General features: G+C 38.6%; 1 protein-coding gene across 2 annotated transcripts in view; it reads left to right on the forward strand.

Moving 5' to 3' along the window:
* The first annotated feature begins 1,047 nt into the window (after positions 1 to 1,047).
* CDK17 (cyclin dependent kinase 17) overlaps positions 1,048 to 20,502 on the forward strand; it is a 92,240-nt gene continuing 72,785 nt past the window's right edge. Inside the window, exon 1 of one of the 2 annotated variants that reach the window (XM_048302114.1) lies at positions 1,048 to 1,455. The gene's annotated coding sequence lies outside the window, so the exon portion shown is untranslated. The remainder of the gene's footprint in view (positions 1,456 to 20,502) is intronic. The other variant, XM_048302116.1, reaches the window with a different exon arrangement.

A 20,502-nucleotide genomic window follows, 5' to 3' on the forward strand; every position in this document is an offset into this window, starting at 1 on the left:
AGAGAAGGTAGGCAGCAAGGATCAGCAGATATCCAAAAGGAAAAAAACCCAAACAATTTTCCAAATTCTGGCCCAAGTGTACCTATGCCCTGATACTTTAAGTTCAAACCCATGTCCCTAAAATCACTCCAGATTTGGCCTTCCTGATAGATCTTATTCTTTGTGTGACGGAAATGTGAAAAAAGATAGTACAGAATAGGTGGCTCTCGAGACTACCTTTCACTTTATAGGTCTTGTTCAGTAACACACAAAGCCTAAGAAATTTAGGGCTGGAAAAGGCTGAGAAGTGAGGAAACACAGACTAGATCACTTTGAGCAGAAAAAGATTCTAAGCACACGAAGGCAGCGCGGTTGGCCCTGTCAGAGCAACCAGGAGGACAAGGGGGGATGGTACGGGGATCGTGAATGCAAGAGACAAAGAAAATACCACACGAATAAATACGGAAAACATGAGTTAGAAATTGATCTAAAGAGACATCCGGCTTCCCTTAACTTCGGCTACTGATGCGTCAGCCGTAGGAAGGGAGAGCAGGGGGATGCCTCAGAGATGAGCTAAATCGCCCTGCAAACCAAAGAGGAAACGCTGCCAAGGAACCGGAAAAAATGAAGCGAGCAAACGCCCCTTTTCCACCATGCCCTAAACGAAACCGCTCGGGGAGAGCCCTCGGACGGCCAGCACCACGCAGGGCCTCGGAGCGTCTTCCCGGGAGCCTCTGCCGAGGACACCCACTTCCTCCCGCGGGAGGACGCGGCCGCGCAGAGCCGCTAAGGAGCAGCGAAACGGCAGCAGCGCCCCACTCGGCTCGGCGCGGCCGGGCTCCCCTCCAGCGGGGAGGGCGGCCCAGAAAAGCGCTGCTGCGGCAGCCCCGCTCCCCGCGCCGCCGCCCGGGGCATTCCCCGCGCTCCGCCCTGACCCCCCCCGTTCCTCGCGCAGCCGCCGGCTCAGCCGGGGCAGCCGCGGCCGCCAGGTGTCGCCGGCGCACGGGCGTCCCCGCGGCCCCTCCTGCGCCCGGAGCCGGCGGGGCTGGCTCAGTGGAGCGGGCGGAGGCGTCAGCCCGCAGCGGGGACGCGCAGCCCAGCCCGGCTCGCCTCGGCTCGCCCCATCCTCGCACACCCCCGCGGCCCGGCTCGGCTGACGCTCTCGGCACCGCCAGCGGCCGGCCGGGCGGCTCCCGAGCACGGCCTGCGGCCGCTCTCCGGTGGCGGGGAGCCGCGGCGAGGAGAAAGCTGCTGCTGCGGCGGCGGCGGTGGGGGGAGCAGCCATGTTGGAGCGGGGAATAAAGTGACTTTCCTCAGGGAGGGAGCGCGGCCGGCGGTCCGGCGAAGGCTCTCGGGCTGCGAGGGGAGGGGGGGGTTCGGCTCCCGGCGGCCGGATACCGCTCCTAGGCGGAGGAGAAAGGGAAGGAGAAGGGGCAACGGAACCGCCCCCGGACCCGCGAAGCTCCGGCGCTGCTGGTGAGTTGTGGCTGCTCATTGTCTCCCGGCCCCGGGGTGCGGGTCCGGCTCGCGGTGGGGTGTTGGCTCTCGGCCTGCGGTGCGTGGGACGTCGCGGGGGGTGAGGTGACAGCGCGGCCGCGGAGGAGGGGGGAAGTGATGGTGGTCGTGGGGGAAAGCCCCGCGAGGGGGCCGGGGGCTGCCCGGGGAGCCCCGGGCGCGGGGAGCACCGCTCCGCGCCCCCGGGTAGGAGCGGGCCGGGCTGCGGGGGATTTCCGCTGCCCGGTGGCGGCTGGGAGCGGCTCCGCGGCGGCTGGGGGGCAGCTCCCGGAGGCTGAGCCCTCTGCGAGCGGAGCCGGGCGAAGCCGGGCCAGAGGGGTGAGCCGGGGATGCAGCCCCTGAGCGCTGCCGGATTTTTTGGTGATCCTGCGTTCGTCACCGTCCTTTCCCCACCGCCTCCTCCTCTTCAAGCGAGGCAGCGTTCTCCTGACAGCTCTTCTCCTCGCAGCCTCCGCACGTATGACACATTCGCTCCTACTGCAGGTCTCCCCCCACACGCACACCCAAAATATGTAGGTTTAAGTGCTTGGCATTCGAGTTTTTCTGCTCTGAGCTTTTGAGTTCGAAGGTGACAGGATACGTGAACATTGTCTGACCCTGAACTTCTGTGAACTCCTCCCTCCCCTTCCTTGCTCAGATATGTAATGGCTTGAGACCGGTGAGAGCAAAATGGTTCTCTTGAAAGGACGGGGAAAACCAGGTGGAATCATGTATCTTTTATATTTCTTGCAAATTTATTACGCCCCACCAGTGCCAATACCGTGTTCATAGGAGTGGATTAGCTGTTGTGTTAGAAGAATGCTGACCTTGATCCCCTTTGTCTCTCCTGCAACAATTTTGGTAGCTGGCTGTAGTTGTTTTAAACTCATTGCTGTCTTTGGCACTTTGCTAATGGTTGTTAACAGTGTTGTGGGCGTTATGAGCAAAGCGGGCCTGACTTATAATCCAAACTCAGAGATTTAAAAAGCATTCATTTCATCTTTAAATTTTTGTGAATAATTTCTATTCTTTTGTAGTTTAACAGAAGACCAGTAGCAACATTCTTGTAGGTATCACGGTATAGATATGAGAACAAGCCTGGTTTGATGTTCTTCCATTACTTCTCTCCCACCCCCCACTTCTTTTTTAATTGTATTAATTGAACTGGAAACTGTATCACCAAAGGTTAAATACAGGGAAGATGCAGGGCAGAAGAAACATTTATGAAAGTAGACTTAGTACCAGATTCAGATTTGTTTTTCTTACTAGAAATGGGAAAAAAAGGAAGTAGGTGATCTGGTATTTTATGTGCTTAAGATGTTAAAGAAATTGCCATATTGCTTTGTTATAAGAATTCTCTGTATTCACACACAGCTCTTGTTATTTACATCTGCACTTCAGTAAGTGATATGAGAGAGGCTTATTTTGAATAATTAATGTAGAAGTAACTGATATGAAAACATAAAATCACATGTTTGAATACACGGTGAAATTTTTCCTTAAAAATTGTTGGTGCTTGAAAGAACAAACTGAATTTACTTTTCCAACATAGATAAGCCATTATAATGTTAACTTGGCATTAAAAGGGCCACTTAAATTGGAAAGATGAAAGCGTCTTTTGCTGGCATTATTTAAATACTGCTTTGACGATAATGAGTCTGACTTACAAAAACCTTTAGGAAGGATAACGCAATGAGGTTCATACCTTGTATTTGCATATTGTGCTGTGTAGCCCTGTGTTTACCCAGGATGTAGCTCTATGCAAATAATGAGGTGGGTTCTGCCTGCATCCATACTGAAGAGTTTGCAAATTAAAGCCCTTGTTGTCTGAAGCAAATTATAGTTTGAATGTGGGGAGTCATTTATTTTAAGCTTGGCTAAGAATGTAGTGTATTAATTAATCTTTTTAATATGTAAAATGCCACTAGCGTATAGTGAAATACTTAATTTATAATTGCAAATATAATTTAGATGAGAAACAGGTCACGGCTGTGTATTTCCCCTGAATGGCTCTGGCTTCAGTTTCTGCCTGACACTGCAGTGTGTAAATATGGAATAGCTTATGACAGGGATGTTAAGATGCTAAGTCTGCATGTGTTACTGTTATGATGTGGAGCTCTTACAGTAAAACTGTGCAGAATTTTTTGAATGGCCTAGTAACATACAAAACCTTCTAATTTCTTAAATGACTACATGCTGCTAGGAAAAAAAAATAATGTTTTGCTCATCTTAATAAGCTTCTGTCCAGCAGTATATTTGAGTAATTGCACCTAAAAAGTGTAGTTGGGAAAGGCTTTGTTGACATCTGATTCAGTCAACAGTCTACATTAAAATCTTTCAGTGAGTTTTCTCTTGACCCTCTTTTCATTTAGTAGAAGCTGTTGATATTCCATGTACCAATCAGCTTCTATTTTTTGTCCAAGAAAGCTAATGAGCTGTATTTTAAGAAGTTGTATATAGTAGTTGTGTGTTTATTGAATGCATTATATGGTATAATGTGAAAATGGACAAGATCATGTCTAAAAATCAAGCTCAATAATGATAAAGCTTTTCTAGCGTAAACTCTCTAAATGTTGCTTACAGTTCTTAAGTTATGGGTATCTTAACTTGTTAGCTGGATGCTTTCTAATGGTTACTCTTTATTTCTGCAGCAAGCATTGTATAGCTATTGAGGCAGCTGGACACCACCGTAATCAGTGGCAGCTCAGAGTTTTATATAATACACTACAAGTTTAGCATGTAAAAAGGCTGTTAAAATGCCGAATGTTTACTCAACAGTTATGGTTCACATCTAAAAAACAAACTAAACCACTCTATTGTTAGCAATCACTGCCTTATTCTGCAGTGCACATAATCATAGCAATGGCTTTTTCCTTCTGAGTGTAAGAAGTGGGATTTTTTTTTTTTTTTTGGTGCCTTTCCACATACGGATACAGCAACTTGGATGATAGAGGTAAAAGCATTTTATATTTACATCTTTTGATCACTAGACAATAATTTGGTTTTTAAAAGTAAGTCTAGGCCTAGGGGGCTTTTAAACTTTGAATACTCTCTATCTTGTTATTTATTCCTTTGGGATCCTAGTAATGGTTTTCAGGGCTTTCTCCAGAAATACACTCTAATGCTGTGGGATGGGGTTTTTTTCTGTTTATTTTGTGAAGAGTCGTGATGCGCTTTTGACAACTTTTATCTGAAGAATCAAAGTTAATGCTTGTTTGGACAAATGACTTTTTATAATTCTGTATTGAATACAGATTTATATATACTCATTCTTAACTAACTTGATGGATTGGCAATTCTTCCAGAGTTGTTGGTTTCCTGAACTTGTTTTAGCAGTGATGTCAACTCCAGAGTTTAGTAGAACTGGCTAATTAGAACATTTACAAACAGCAGTGTAAACCACTGGTAGTCACAAGGAATAAACAAGACTGGTACTTGAGCTGATTTGTCAACTTGGAGCAGAAGAACATTGGGAAAGAAAAAAAAAAAAGAGTTCTTTAGTTCTGTGATCCCTTTATGTGGAAAACAATGACCATAATGGGTGCATAAATCAGGTAATTTGCATTGGATCAGCTTTTGATACATCTGTCCTTGGATAGTAAGGCTTTAGCCACATCCTTGGAAATCATTATACCCTATACCTGTATTATAAAATACAGTAGACAAATTGATACTGGAAATCGTTGTAACAGTGCTTTACTGGGATATTTGGGCTTTTGTGGTGTAGTGCTTGCTTTTAAAGGATTAGAAATTTCATTCACTAGGAAACATCAGTTTATCAGGGGTGCTGTGCATAAGCACGAATGTTGGAGAAAAAAGAAATGTGAATTGTCAATGCAGCACCAGAAGAAGCAGCTGTCGAGTTGTGTTTTAATTTTTCACACGGTAAGACAGAATTAGGCAAAATGACTTTAAGAAGACAGAAAAGTACCAACTTTATAACATTTTTAACTAAACACTCAAAGGCTTCTCTGAATTTCAGGACAATTTTCTGCTTGCTTATTTCAGTAATACCTTGAAAATGCTGTAAGCTGAAGGACAGTTTTATCTTATGTTTTGATTATGACCTTTTTGGTTTCCTTTTTTATTTATCTTCTCTGGAACAACTAGTTTTGCATATTTTATGATCATCAGGGCTGTGTTATTATACCAAAACAAAGAAATGACGTGTCTTTCAGTTGCACTCCTAGCCACAGTTCTTGCCTATCTTTAATTTTAGGTTGAACTTCTTAGGTATTTTGCGTAAGTGAATGTTACTCTGTGCCCTCTAATCATATTGCATTTAATTATTTTCTGTACCTCATAATTATACTCCTTTCTCTGACTGCTGTTGTTTTCAAAGGTTTGGTAGAGTTGCACGATGGTCTCTGATTTTTAACATCTGCATTTTGTCAGCTTTGCTAAGGATGATTGGATGCTTTCGATTTGTATTAAAGTTGTCAGAATCATGACGTTCTCTTCTTTGCTTGGTGGATTAGAGCATTTTGCAGGCATGTAGCTGTACTGAGACAGTAATATCATAGTCAACTGTCATAACCTGTATAGTCTTTCAGAAGTGTCTTTTCCCAAGTATTTCTGACTTCCTGTTCTTATCTTACTGATCTGGAAGTATCTTTGTTCGGATGTTATTCAGGTATGTGCAAGGGGTCTTTATATAGCAGTCATTAAAGTTAAGATTTTGTGAGGTTTACAGTTAATTGGTGTTCACTGAAATAAATATCTTTGCAAAATATGGATTACTGAGAATTATCAAAGAATATTAGTCATCAGCAATACTGTTATCCTGTAATTGAGAGAAAGCTGTTTGGATTAAAAAGTTACAATGGTCTATAGCTTAGTTTGCAAAAATGTGAAGAAGCCAGTTTACAGAAATGTAAAGAAATAGACATTGAGATCAATTAATAAGGTTTATAAGAGAGGCTAAAGGCTGTGATGAGGAAAGCCCATGCTGTCACCAGCTATTAAAATTAGGTGTATTTTAGGATGAAATTGAATTCTAACAAAGCCATTAGCCAGTTAGAAAAGCTAACGAAAATGTTATCATTTGATGTTCTTAGAATAGGTGGATGTTCATGAAATAGTGTTGTATTCTTAAGTAAACCAGCCAATAGTCATATGTGGTTCTCTGAGGCATTTCCTAAGGGAACCTGAAGGTGTTAAACAGCTGTCACTGAAGTTGTGTGGTAGGAATTGTACAAGGGCACTTTCTGGAGTGGAAATGCTGGTCATATATCTTGGTATGTCTCAGAACACTGAGAAATTATGTAATTTCAGCACAACTAAGGTTTCTTTCAGTGATTTTAGAAGTTAGTTATATGCATAGTAATGGATATTGGCAGAGCGGGAGATTAAGCAAAGAAAACAACTGTTGCTCAGCATGTATTTATAGAGGACCAGTCTTGTGAAATTAACGTCTGGTTCTCTTGATAAGATTAAATACTTCGTGTGGTATGTTGTTGATATTGCAGACAGGCGTCACTGACATTTTTTATTTGGTTCTTACGTGGCATTTTGATTAGGGAACTAAAATGGTAGATCAAGTGTCAATACATGAAATGGTTTAAAACCCAGTGGATAATGTGAATCAAGTGGTTAACTATAAATAGTTGCCGTTACGTAACTGTGTGTGATGAGGGCTCCTCATCGTCAAAGTACGTTCCTGAAGGAGCCCTGGGAAACCTGCTCACTGTCAGCTGTTGGGCATTGCCACTAATGAAGTGAAAGTCAGTGAAAATTGCTCATTATTTCTGTAGCTCCAGAAAATTGGGAAAACAATAGATACTGAAGAATGAGTCATTAGCGCAGGGTGGATGCTTGGAAAAATGGCAGCTTCCTGTTTGTTTACTAGATGTAGTATTTTATATCAGGCTTTAAAAGATTGAATACAGTGTATTAACTTTTAAAATAAATTAGTTGTATTTGGTAACTATATCAAATATATGCAGCTATTAATATTAGCTTTTAGTTGGGTATTTATTTTGTGAAGGTTTGGCATAGTTTCTCATGTATAATACAGAACAGATACTAAGTGTTGATGTATTCAGTATGTAGGGTTTAGGTAGAGCTTTTATTTTGAAGATATAGTAACCAATAATGTAATTCGTGGTACACAAGAAGAGGAAAACCAGTTATGAAATAATAGATTACATTTTATATTTCTATCAGTTTTCTGTATATGTTGAAATGAAGTTGAGTTTCTCAGTGTAGAGTTCGTAAATATTCTGTGTAGGCCAAAAAAGATGTCTATATATACATTTAACTGGGGAAAATGAAAAGTCATTTTTTCAGTCTGTTGTTAGCTCATTGCCAGTGCAGCTTTCTCTGTCCTTTCTCTCTTTGTCGGCATGTGGTTGTCATAAACAGCAGTAGAGTATCTACATGTGCAGGGGGCCTGTTGCCCGCTTAGCTGCTATTCAGTCTTAAAGCTATGTCATAAATACCGTACTAAATGGTTCAAGCATCTCCTTGTAAAGCGTGAAACTATTTCATAATTCACCTTATTTATGTTTGCTCTGAAACCCAAATACAAATTTAAAGACTTCCTATATGACTAAGCTTGAGCTGCTGCTGCCTGTGAATAACTCAGTTGCACCACAGAAGTTCAGCCTGGCATAACTCTGGTGCTATCACTCAAAGCCACGGTGATTTTCACCATTGCTGGCTGCCACTCTCATCCCCACACTGCTGCCTTTGTATCAGCAGGTGTCCTGTGCCTCTGTCAGGGAACTGGTGCAGGTTACATTGTGTGTTTGGGTTCAGCTTTACTTTTGTGTTTACAGGTAAATAATAGTCACTTTCTGCAGTATCAATGGAAAAACAGCACTTTGTAATTATTTATTTTTTTAAATATCCAGAGCAGATGGGAGGGGAAACTTCCTGCGTACAGAGAGGAAAGGAGGTGCTCAGCTGCTAAATATATCAATCATATATGCTGTATTAAAGTCTTTTAAAAATGAAGTGTAAAACAGCAGCTCAAAAACTTAGTTTGGTACTGGCTAAGAAAGGACAGTGTGGAAAAAATTACTGCTATATCTTATAAAAGATATTCTTAATTTTTAATATGGGTACACGTTTGAGGTGAGAGTTATGAATTGAAATAGGATTTTTGGTGTGGAAATCAGTGTTGGAGGACAGACATCTAAGAAAACTAAAAATACTTTTTTTTTCCCTAGTAAATAATATTTAAACTCTGAACTAAATAAGCTGAAAATAAGCTACAGTAGGAGTTTGAAAATATTTGGAAGATGCAACAATAAAAAAATGACTTCATAACTATAGTGTTCATATTTTAAAGGGGCCTAGTAGTGGAGTGGTGCAGGGTCCTTGTTTTGTTTCTGAAGAATTGATCACCTCTAGAGAGACAAGATCATTGGCTTCACTGAAGCCACAGTTTGAATTTAAATCCCTGAAATTCACACTCAGTGTTCTTGAGAATAATGACCTGTACAATACATAGGTAAAGGGATTTCAGAGGCAATTCCAAAAATTTAAGGTTTTTCATAATGTTTCATTACCTTTTTCGATGTGATTCAGTAGGTTATGGCAAAGAAGCAAAATATTTTGAAGCTTATGTTATTTACCGTCAGGATTAAACAAGATAAACAGCTTAACAGTGTTCCCATTTGCACAAGTCACAGTATTTTTAAACCTGCTGCTTGTAATTCTGGGTTGTTTATCAGGGAATACAGTTAAGCTAAATGTTTTTGGAGGCTTGTTTTTGATACATCTCAGTATAATTCTCAAAACCAAAAATGATTGATCAAAAAGCCAAGAAATAGCTTTAAAATGTATTTAGTTAGAAGGTGGCCTTTGGCTATTAAGCACAGTCTTTCTCTTTTCTTTTTTTCATTTTCCCTTCTGAGCTGAGGAGAAACAACAGAATGGCGTATAGTAATTAGTTTGTTCAGTAGGTGTATGCCTTTCTTCTTCTTCTTATGCAATTTTAGTATTTTAGAAGCAATACAAAGTAGATTATGAGTTCTGAAGATATGGATTTGATATGCTTTGGTAGTAAGCTTAATCACTGTATTTTAGAAGGTGTTTGAGTATGGTTTGTGTATAAAACACAATGTGCTGTTAATTAAGTGTTCTGAACCTGCTTCCTTTAAGAGGGGCTTTTTTTTTTTTCCTTTTTTTTTTCTTGGTGGTCTTACATAATAGGAGTTTTGGCTTCCTGGTATTTGGGAATATTTCTGGTATTAGTTGAAGGATTTAAGTCATTAGTTGTTTGTCACTGTTAAAAGTTAATTTGGGCATGAATGGATAGCTAGTGATCATTTTGACCTGTAGCTGCACCTTAACAAAATACCTATATTCATCTTAATCATCTATTTCTAGCAGTGGGTAGATAAAACCTAAATTTTTTTTCAGTAAATAAGTTATTTGCACTAAAGTATGAATTATGCCAGATTGACTGGTGTGCATTGTGCCTTTTTTTTAATGCATATCTCTGTAATCAGTAGAAAGAAATAGATTCAGAGGGTAATCCAAAGATCTTATTACAGAGCTGTCTTTCTTTCCACGTTTACCTTGGAGGGAGCCCATAAGAACCATTGTTTTTGTATTACAGCATTACAGTTTGTGTTGAATTAAGTGCTTATTTCAGAATAATTTCTGTTGCGTCAGTAAACTGAAGAGGTTTCCACACCTGTCTACATTACAAAGTTGATGGTGAAGAAGAAAGAGAGAGACTGGCTGGGGGATGGTGCCAAGCATTTTTTTACTGGTAGTGGGAAACTGTAATGTCTCCAGCACTGGCATGAAACTTTCCCTTAAGTGCCTCAGGTGCCTAAAGATGAAGTGTGTCAATTCACACCCCCTTCCACCTCCCCCATTTATGCTTTTAGGTCTTTTAATATGTAAGCAATAAAACATGCAGATTTTTCTTTATTCATCACTCTTGCTTGCAAGTGCTTAGCATGAATTAAAATTCTAGTCATGTGAGTAGTACTGATAGTATATTTTAATATCGAAATAGGTTCTTGAATGAACTGTGTTCATGTTATGTCTTCTGGCAATTTCAGAAGCTAGGATTGGAAGGACAAATAAAAGTGATCTGGTTTTTTGTAGTAGGAGAATCTTATTCTTTGAATATATGTGCTCTGTGATAAAATAAGTGAAGATTTGAGCGTATGTTACACCTGCAGTTGATGTTCATTCTTGACTTTTTAATGATATTATACTGCATTAAGTTAATGGTAAATTTACATCTTCACATGATTGGATTGTCATACGTGCTTTTGGTAACTGGAATTGTATCTTAGTTCAGAGTTTGTTGTTTGTTGTTTGTTTTTACTTGAAAGATAGGATGTGGAATCTTCCTTGTACTTACATATTGAGAATTATTTTCGTGGATTGGTTGACATTATTTGCCAAGTTCTATGCTAGTTTGGATTACTTGTTGAACCTTTTTTAAAATAGAACCGCAATAGGTTTTGTGTCGTGACATTGGCCAGTTCTCATGAAAAGTAGGGTATCACTAGCTAAAGAAGTATGTAGGAATGGATTATGTCAATTTTTGGTTATTTAACTTGAGGCTTCTTTAAGATACTGATCTTAAGGGTATAGGTGCTGAGGATGTTTTGAAAATCAGCCTTAGTGGGGTTGTTTGCAGAGACTTGTTAATAGAAATATTTACCAGAATCTATGCCACTAGGTTTTCAGACACTGTCAGGGTATTATTTCTAAGAAAAAAATGAAGGTGAAGCAAAGATAATGTATCTATAAAATACTGCTAAGCCACCTTTATACAAACAGAATGACCTAGCTTTTCCTTTTTCTATGGCTAGATGTTATCTTGCTCTTGTTCTGTTTATACCAATGTAAGTGAATCTAACCTGGATTATTTAATGTACATTAATGCTTTATGTCTCAGTGTAGTTAATTGCACGGGGCCTCTTCCAGTCATATGTCATACAGAACTAACATAATATGTAACCTCACTGCTTCCAGCCAGATCTGAAACACAGACTTGGAAAACAGCCCCGTTAACTGTCATCAAGGGAATGTTTTCTCTTGACTACATTTGATATGCAGGGCTTCCAGTAGCAAGCTGTTTTAAAAACCCCCACAAGGTCTTTGTCACTGAAGGAGGAAAAAAGCCTCAAACGTCTGATAAAGCACAGGAAGCAAAATTGTTGACAGAGAAAATTCCTTTTCTGTATAGTCACTTTTATGAGAAGAGCCACACCCCAAAGGTAATACATTTAACTGTTAGTGGATCCTGGTGTCATAATAGATTTTTCTTTCTCTTGTATTCAAAGGTTTAAGAGGGATAAAGAAAATTATGTATGTTAATATTCTTCTAATGTTTTTTGTGGTATTTTGCTGTGTTGTGCTATGTTCTAGTTTATAAATGTTTGCCTCTCTATGATCATAAAAGGCTTTGGAAGAAAAACATGTTCTGTTTCGTGCAGAAGGGGGAGACATATATGATGGTCTTTTCATTTTGTTTAACTCCTGTCAAAGCTCCTTCCGCAGTGTGCACAAGCCTTGCTTTTTCTGCTAGATAGTAATATTCTTCCAGTTGGATTGATTTATCATGGCTCTTTATCAGAAATTCTGGGAAGCTTTCTGATTAAGCAGTCTGAAATACAGAAAAGCTGCACTGTTTCACAGCATAGAGATACATTTTTATTTTTAATAATGTCCCTTTCCCATCTTTGGATGAGTGGCTCTGTTGTATTTTTGAACCAGACCCTAGGGTTAGCAGTGGTTTTGTTGGGTAGCAGAGGGGACAGGTGTCAGAAATGGGGGAAAGAGTGCATAACCAGGACCAAAAGAGAACTTTTCAGGTTTGGTGGTCAACTTTTCAGGGCATGGTGTTCTGTGCACTCATCCAGAATCGGGTATTACTGGAGTGTGTTCATGTGAAATACTGGGAATCTGGTGGGGTGTTGTTTCTTGGTTTTTTTAGGTTTTGTTTAACTTTTGGTGTTTGTTTGTGGGGTGTTGTTTTTTTGTTTGCTGGTTTGGGGTTTTTTTGATTTTAAGCCAGAAGACGACCTAGGGGTTGTCTTAGGGCTCTGCTATCTGTGCAAATATCAACAGTGTTTTGATCTAAAAAGTCAGACATTGATGTTTATCTAGTGAAACACAAGTACATCTGCTCTCAGATCCTTGTAATGCAAGTTTTCTTTGAGAGCTCATGTGTACCGTATTATTCATGATACATGCTGATTATCTGTTCTAAGAATAATAAAATGTTTTGAACTCTAGTAGGCCATAGGGATGTATCCAGGTATTCTTTTTTCTTCTCTTTTTTTTTAGATTACTATCATGAAACACTGTAGATTGAATAACACAATGTTGTAGAGAAGCTAGAGGTGATTACTGAATGATGTTGATTGATGTCAAACCCATGCTCTGCAGCATCAAGAGTTTTATGACAGAAGAGATTGAATTGACGCTAAGAAATGGTTCATGTGTGCTAATGCATTGTCTTACAGTGATATTGGTTGAATCTTATCCAGGGTTCTGGCACAATTTTTGGTTGACCGACCCTGTAGTAGAACACTGCTCATTTCTGCATCTCTACCCACGAATGGAATGCTGGGCTCAAGATCAGGTTATAAAATGCCTTGTACCAGTTCTCTTTTTTCAGTGCCTTGAAGCTTTAAGGATATGAAAGTTGGATATTGGGAATTCCATTAATAAGGTTTAAAATGCTGAAAGGCAAAAAGCAGATTTTCTCCTTAACAGTTTTGCTACCTTTTTTTGTCTGTCTGTATTTTAGGAAGTGCTGTGTTTCATCAGTAGGGGCATGCTATATAGTAATTGGAGATTTTTATATAACTAAACCTTTGCAACTTACCTGTTTTTTTGTCCTTGTCTTTTTCAGAATTTGGCTGCTACTGGAAATGACTAATATTTAAATGTGAAATTTAGATTTTTAATTTTAGAATTTTGAAGAGCCCTCTGAATATTTTTTATCTGCCATGTTGATCACAGATCTGATGGTTTTGGTGTTACTTCAAGTATCCAAAATCCCTGAGAGGCAAAGTGAATTATAGAGTCTTTATCTCAGCCCAGGTTTTCCTTACTCTTTTCTGGGTTTTGCTACATATGTTGTGCAGAAATTTATTTACTTAAATAATTCCATGAGATTAGCTGTAAGAATTTGTACTTTTGTAATAAAGATGGAAACTTGCAGCTTCTGATCAGGGAAAGCTATGTGTGAAAACAGTACAAGATTGCCCTGTAGAATTACTTAGTTCTGTGTCATTTCAAAACACTACTGAGGGACAGTCCATCTATTACATTGAAGGGGGATTTTATGTTGAATTTTGTTTTTAAAATGGTATGCTATCTAACTCATAAATCCAAATAAGAAAAAGGAGGAAATATGACGTAGATTAAACATTAATTAAATCAATAGAAAAAAGAAAGGCAGATGGATAGAAATTGTGACCTTGTAGAAAACCAAAGGTATTCAGCATTATAGTAAGCATTAGTAGGCCTTTGTATGCTTTGCTTACAGAGTCTGAAAGTAACTCTAATAAATGTGACTTATTTTTAGATTTTGGACTATTGAAAATCCTACTTACGATGTATTTGAAAGTGGTCTTACTTGAAAGGTGCAATGAAAGTTTCAGGTATTTCCTTAGTGAAACTTTTGTGTATTTTGAGAGGAGGAGGTTTAAAATTGCAATCTTATGCCTGGGTGAAATTTGTATCTAGCAAATGAGATGTAAAGAAAGGCAACCACATATTCTTCACACATGCAAGTGGATGTTCTGTAAGCAGTTTCTGCAGTTACTTTTGTTGCACACTTCATGATTAGTTAATGCATGTTGGGCATGTTATAAATGCATGTCTGGCATATCGGAATATGATTTATACTGTGTAAATCATAAATACTTCATTCAGTATTTTTACTGCTCATTACACAGAATTGTCTAGCAGCACTTGAGAGAGTAAATGAATTCTCTTAAGACCTAAATGCTGTCATCAGCAATATCTGTGTTTACATTCTCTGCTGCATGGACCACTTTTTGAAATTACCCACTGTGCAGATAAAGAATACCAAAGTCTTTGTCATGCTAAAGTAGGAGTTTAATACAAGCACTAAATAAATTAAAAATACCATTCGTTTCTGAAAGAAATTGATGTCTCAAATTTAGATATCCAATCTCAAAACAGCAGTATTAATCATCTAGTTGAGTTAAAGAGAAAGTTGCTTTTAAACAGCTTTTGGTAGTTACTCAAAGTTAATTGTGTATTTTAAAGGGGGAAGTGAACTTTCTTTGTATGAAATGGTGTACAATGCTGAAATTAACCTGATCTGTAGCATGTGATGTACTGTTAAACAAAATGATGCACCTTAATTTAGAATTGTTTAAGAAAATAGCAATGTCTTCTAGGTGTTTTTATTTTTACAATCAGATCAACATAAATAATCTGAATTAAAACCAAAATTTGAGTCTTATTCACAAGAGGTCGTGCCTCTCTAGAAATACAGGTATGTGGGAGTGACATTTCTGTCCTGGAAGGTATGAGACTGGGTCAGGGCATGGTGGGGACCAGGCTCCTCATAGCCTGGCTGTGCCATGGGGGTTATGTGGCCACTCTGGCTTCCCTTCTGGTTCCTCTGGTGGGTGTAATCTTTAATGATAAAACTAGCTTGCTACTTTAAAGCTCAGAAGAGCATCTTAAATTGTTGCTTTAATGCTTTTTTTTCAACTAGTGATGTCAGGTAAATTCTTGAGTTCTTGTTCCTGTGTGAATTCTCACTAACTTGCTAATTTCATCTTCCTAGCTGGCAGACATACACTCAGTTAAAACTTAATGTTGGTACCAATGTAAAGAGATCTCTAGGAAAGAGACTAGGTTGAGAATAGTGTGAGCTGCAGGAGAATGAACCTTCATTTGCAGGGTATTCATCTATTCGGAGCTATACTTAAGGATAAAAAGAAGTTGTGGTTTAAGCGTAGAAAACCTTTGAAGTAAATATGTATTTGCTATCACCTCCAAATGTCTTTATTGACTAGGTTATGTACCAATGTGGAAGGGGTCCCATTGTGATTAAATGCTTTCTTAGTTAACTCCACCTGTCCATAGAAAAGGTAGCAAATCTGTGTTACTCTGACTTCTGGGTTTAGTTCATAAAGCTGTAATGTGAGGCACAAACAAAAACATTGCTGTGGTACTATAAAAAGTGTTCTTGAACTGAGGACTTGTACCTGGTGTTAGCCCCAGCTATGCTACAGATACAGCACAAAAACTGATTCTAAGCCTGCTCTAGTGATGCCAGTAAATGTCTTTATATACAAAATCTGGATGGGGTGTGCATGTGTTTGTTTGTTAGTAGAAGACTGTCCTGAAGATGAACCAACTTGAGTAAATTCTTTTTTTCCCCTGCTGCACTCTGCCTGACGTTGAAAATAGCTTGCTTTAGCCTAGTCCCTACATTGTGTTTTCCATCAATGTGATGGTCATAAGGGTGGAGTAGAAAGATGGCCTTTTCCATCACCTGGTGCTCCAGGACAGCCTTCCTGCCCTGCAGACTTCAAAGGACTCCCATGGTAGGGGGATAGAACACAGGGTGGTAAATACACTGTGATTTTCTCTCTGAGTGGGAACGTTATTTAATGGCATTTAGAAGAGTTCATGTTTAGTCATCTCGTTTTGTTGCATGAGTTATTTGCTGCGAAGCTCTTTCCTGTATATGCTCATTGACCTAAGCATTAATGTGTCAGACTGCTGTTCATCAGACCTGTGCATTCCAAAAAATGGCACATTTTTGATTTGTCCTCCAAGATGCTCTGCAAAGTGCACGTAGTGTACTGCAAAACAAAGGGAGGTCCTTAGGTCTTTTAGCTGACTTGGTGATTAAATTAGGTAATTCTCATAGAGGATACTTTGACTCTGGTAATAAACGAAGGGATCCCATGAAACCTGTTCTTTACAAGCCTAATTAATAAGAAACATTTATTCTACCCTTACACCTCATGCATAACCTCATCATTTTAATAAATGTCAGCTAGTATAATACATAATTAAACTGTTTTGAACCATTTTTCAGTTATCATAATAAATTGTGAAACAAATAATGTCAATCCTTTAAGTCATATCAAAGCAAGTGGTTTTGGGCTTACTGTGCTGTCTTAAGGAAATATGTTCAATGAAAATTTTTGCTGGTGGTTTGCAAAGCATGAACTGCACAAGAAATTAAGCTTCAGAAGTTTGTTGAGCTGTAGATAGAGTAATACTGTTTTGATAGTAGCAGACTCTGGTCCCTATTCTTGCTTTTATTTTATTCTGAAGACTCAGTGTTTGAGTACAAGGGGTTCAGCGTGGTATTTACAACTGGACTTGTTTGTTACACCTGAGAATGGAAAGTTTAGCTTTAGATGTCTTGCTAGTAAGTATGACAGGAAGTGTATGTTTCGATTCTTGCCACCCTTTTTTTTTTTTTTTTTTAAGTTCGATTTGCTCTGTATTCCTGTGAAGAAAATGTAATAACATTTATTTCAAAGAGTTGATACAAGATATTTCAAGTGTTTATAAATCCTCAGATTTGGCTTATAAAATTCACTTAGTCTCTGTATATACTAACTGCATCAGGATGCCACATGTATGTAGCTTAATTTACTAATCTTTGGATTGGGGATTTTTATCTCATAAATCTTCTACCAAATGAAAGCTTACTACTGCATTTTGATATTTTACATCATCTTGCTGGGATACTCATGAGCATCTATAAGGTTAATTTTCTTTATATTGGAATTTCTAATCAACTAAAAGTATTTTCTGCTTGACTTCTGTACTTGTTTATAACTGTCATGTTTCAATAGTAAGCAAGAGCTAATCTAGTGTGGAATGGAGCAGGATACCTGGTTTATGTATAGGTTTCCACAGCATGCAGAGAGTATGAGTAGCAAGAATAGACTTTAAAAGAGTTGGTCCCAACCCTTCTTTGCTTTGTAAATCAGATTTGAATGTTTAAAATGCAAATTTAACTATAAATATAAATTCCAAACCAAATCAATGGTAATTGTATTAACCCTGTAGAGGGGAGAATCTTTAATAGAATTATATAGGTTTTTATTTTGAAGTCTTGTTAGAGTGATCAAGAATGTGGATGATGGATGTGGGAAAAAGGGCAGCTCATCTAGATCAGTCAGCCTTACTCCTAGGGCATCCTGACAGTGTCACTGACATTCAGCATGTGAACTCTGCCATTTTTTTTCTCTGATGTCTAATTTGAGACAAGTAGCTAATTTTGATTGGTTTGAATTCAAAGTTTAGAGCTTTTTCTAGCAGGTTATCAGGTAGTTAGTTGTATGTTTAGTTACCTCAGAAGTTAACTATGTGACTATGTTAATTGTTTCTTGTTGAAGGGGGAAGTTGCTTTTCGGGCATTGCTTTTTCAAGTGCGGTATAAATTTATCTGCGTGCATGCTGTCCTCTACATGCGTCTGAGATCTGCAAGCTGCCTATAGTTATGTTTGCAGGTTCAGTATTTTTTTCTTAGTCTCTCATACTTAGTGAAGTTCTTCAAGCTTGTTACAGGTACAGATTAATTCTTGGGAAGTTAGTTGATCTGTACCTACAGAATTTATGTTGCATGTGGGAATCATATTGTCTTTGTTATAAGGATCTGATTACAGCTCATGGAAGCATATAATGGGGAATTAGGTGTTGGGAAAAGAGGTCCCTCTATGCTTGCTTTGTTTCGGATTTGCTTTGGTAATGTTTGACTGTCTTTGCTTTTATGCTGTCAAAATGTCATTATTTGGATCTTTCCCAATGTTTTTATTCAAGTGATAGGAAACAGAAGGGAAGGAACTAATTGGTGCATGTCTCGGAAACATGCTCTGAATACACGTGCAGCATTTGTGCTTTCTTACCCAGATTTCCAGCATGTGAGATGTGTGATGGCAGAGGCATTGTCGACAATATAGTTACAGCTCGTGGGGAGTCCAAAATGTATTTTCATCCCTGCTGCCACTAAAGCAAAGTGTGTATATTTCTCCTTAGTGAGGTTCTCTTAAATTCTTGCTTTATAATAAGGAGCTTGTCTTGTTAGTTCATGAGTAATGGCTACATCCTACCATCTCTTTTGTCAGCAGAGGGTAGGATTTCCTCCTACACCGAGGAAAAAAGAGAAAATTAGAGTGATAGAAGGTAAAACCAAAATAAATGTGAGAATAGATAGGCCAGATTAATCACTGATTCTGTAAGACAGCAGTTCTTTCTTTAGGTAAGAAAATTACTCTATTCTTGATAGTGCTGTCTTTAGGAGGCTGGGCAACACTGATGTTGCTGGGCAGAGGATACTTCCATGTATTGATGTTACATATTTGATTAAGGCAGAATGGAAAGCTACCTGCAGTTCTGAAGCACCTCATACCTTGGTTGCTTCATTGCAAGAGGCTAAGGCACTTTAAAAACTCAGTAAAATCCTAAACTGTGAAAGCTTACAATTCTATTTGTGCCTAGCATAATTGTGAGGATAGTATAGGTGGCAACAATTTAAATAAAAGATGAAGGGAAATAGTTTGTGGTGGATTTTTGTGTGTGGTCTTTTTTATTATCTTCTGTGTGTACTGCAGTCACTGCAGCAGTGATACCTGAGCTGGCTATGGAGTAAATGGTATGCACATTGCTACTGACAGAAGCTTTTTGTTGGAAGTGGTTCCAAAAAATATTTTAAAACTTTCTATGAAGTCTTACCAGTCATCTCCCTCCATGACTTGAGGTTTTTTTATTTCTTGCAGGTTAAAAACCTTTCACTTTTCAATGTTCCATTTAACTTCAGCATTTGGAGACTGAGTCAACATTTTTTTCAACAATTAAACTGTTTCATGATTCACTGACAGCAAGTGGGCAGTGAATGTTTATTTCCCCGTCACCCCAACAATTTGTTACACGATTTGAAAATACAGTCTAAATACACAGAATAAAAATAGTCCATGTCATGCTGAAGTTGAGATGTTTGCTGAAGCTGTGCAAAGCAAGAGCTTGTTTGAAAACTGTGTATTTTGTTGGATTGTCATCACCTGCTATCATATTTCAAGTTTTCAAATCTAAAATGAAAGTATTCCATTGTCAGTCCTGAAATAAGCAATATCATAATGTTACCTGGGAAGTAATATTTGACAATCCTTCTGATATTCCTTGCTCTCCAGTGTTGTTATGCTAATAGGATTTTTTTCCGGTGGGGGTAGACAGCTTAAAACATCCCTATCGGGGAAGTGTATGAGCTGAAGTGGTTATGAGCTTAAGTGGTCACGATCTCCATTTGAATCACTGGTAAGAGTTATGTTAGAAAACAGGTAGTGTGGCATTGCTGACACGTCATTCTACTGAATGAGAAAATTGCTTGTAACTTCTTGCCTGTAAACCAAGCTTTCCCCTCCATCTCCCATCACATCTGGAAGGCCAGGTAATTGGTTTTTTGTCTTTTTTCTTCTTTATTTATGCGTTAGCTTGGCTATTTTGTTTTTCGCTAGCCAAGTGTCCTCAAGCATAATGACTTAGCTTTAGTTGACTTTCATATTGTCATTCTAGTGGCAAGATTTAGATGTAAGTTTATATGGAAAAGACAAATAATACTTACCAAAAATAGAGAGGGGAGAAAAAGTACTCTTTTTTAAAAATTTTTTTGGTAAATATTTAGATTTAGAAAATTCCTAGTATTTTTAAGGTTAAGGTGAAATATTAACACATTTCTGTTGATTTTCCAGTGTCTATGATAATTATTGATTCTTGGGAGTCAGCACTTGGGCTGAATATTTTGATGGTTGATAAATTGATTCAATATTTCAGATTTTCTAAATTACAATTTGTTAGATTTGCAAGTTACAGATTTTACCAGAAAAATTAAATCAAATGTGATCTTTATTTTTCAAAAGGATTTGATTGTGTATATCCTTCTTATAATCCCTGTTAATTTCTTCAGCTCTTCTTTACAATAACTTACTTGATTCAAGTTTGGGAACTTCAGAAAAATGATATGATTTCTTACGTATTTCCTACGTATCCTGAAAAGGGTAGGATTTCCTACGTAATTCTCTCAGCATCTCT

The sequence above is a fragment of the Corvus hawaiiensis genome, chromosome 4, assembly GCF_020740725.1.
Source record: "Corvus hawaiiensis isolate bCorHaw1 chromosome 4, bCorHaw1.pri.cur, whole genome shotgun sequence".
In the NCBI taxonomy this organism is placed as follows: Eukaryota; Metazoa; Chordata; class Aves; order Passeriformes; family Corvidae; genus Corvus; species Corvus hawaiiensis.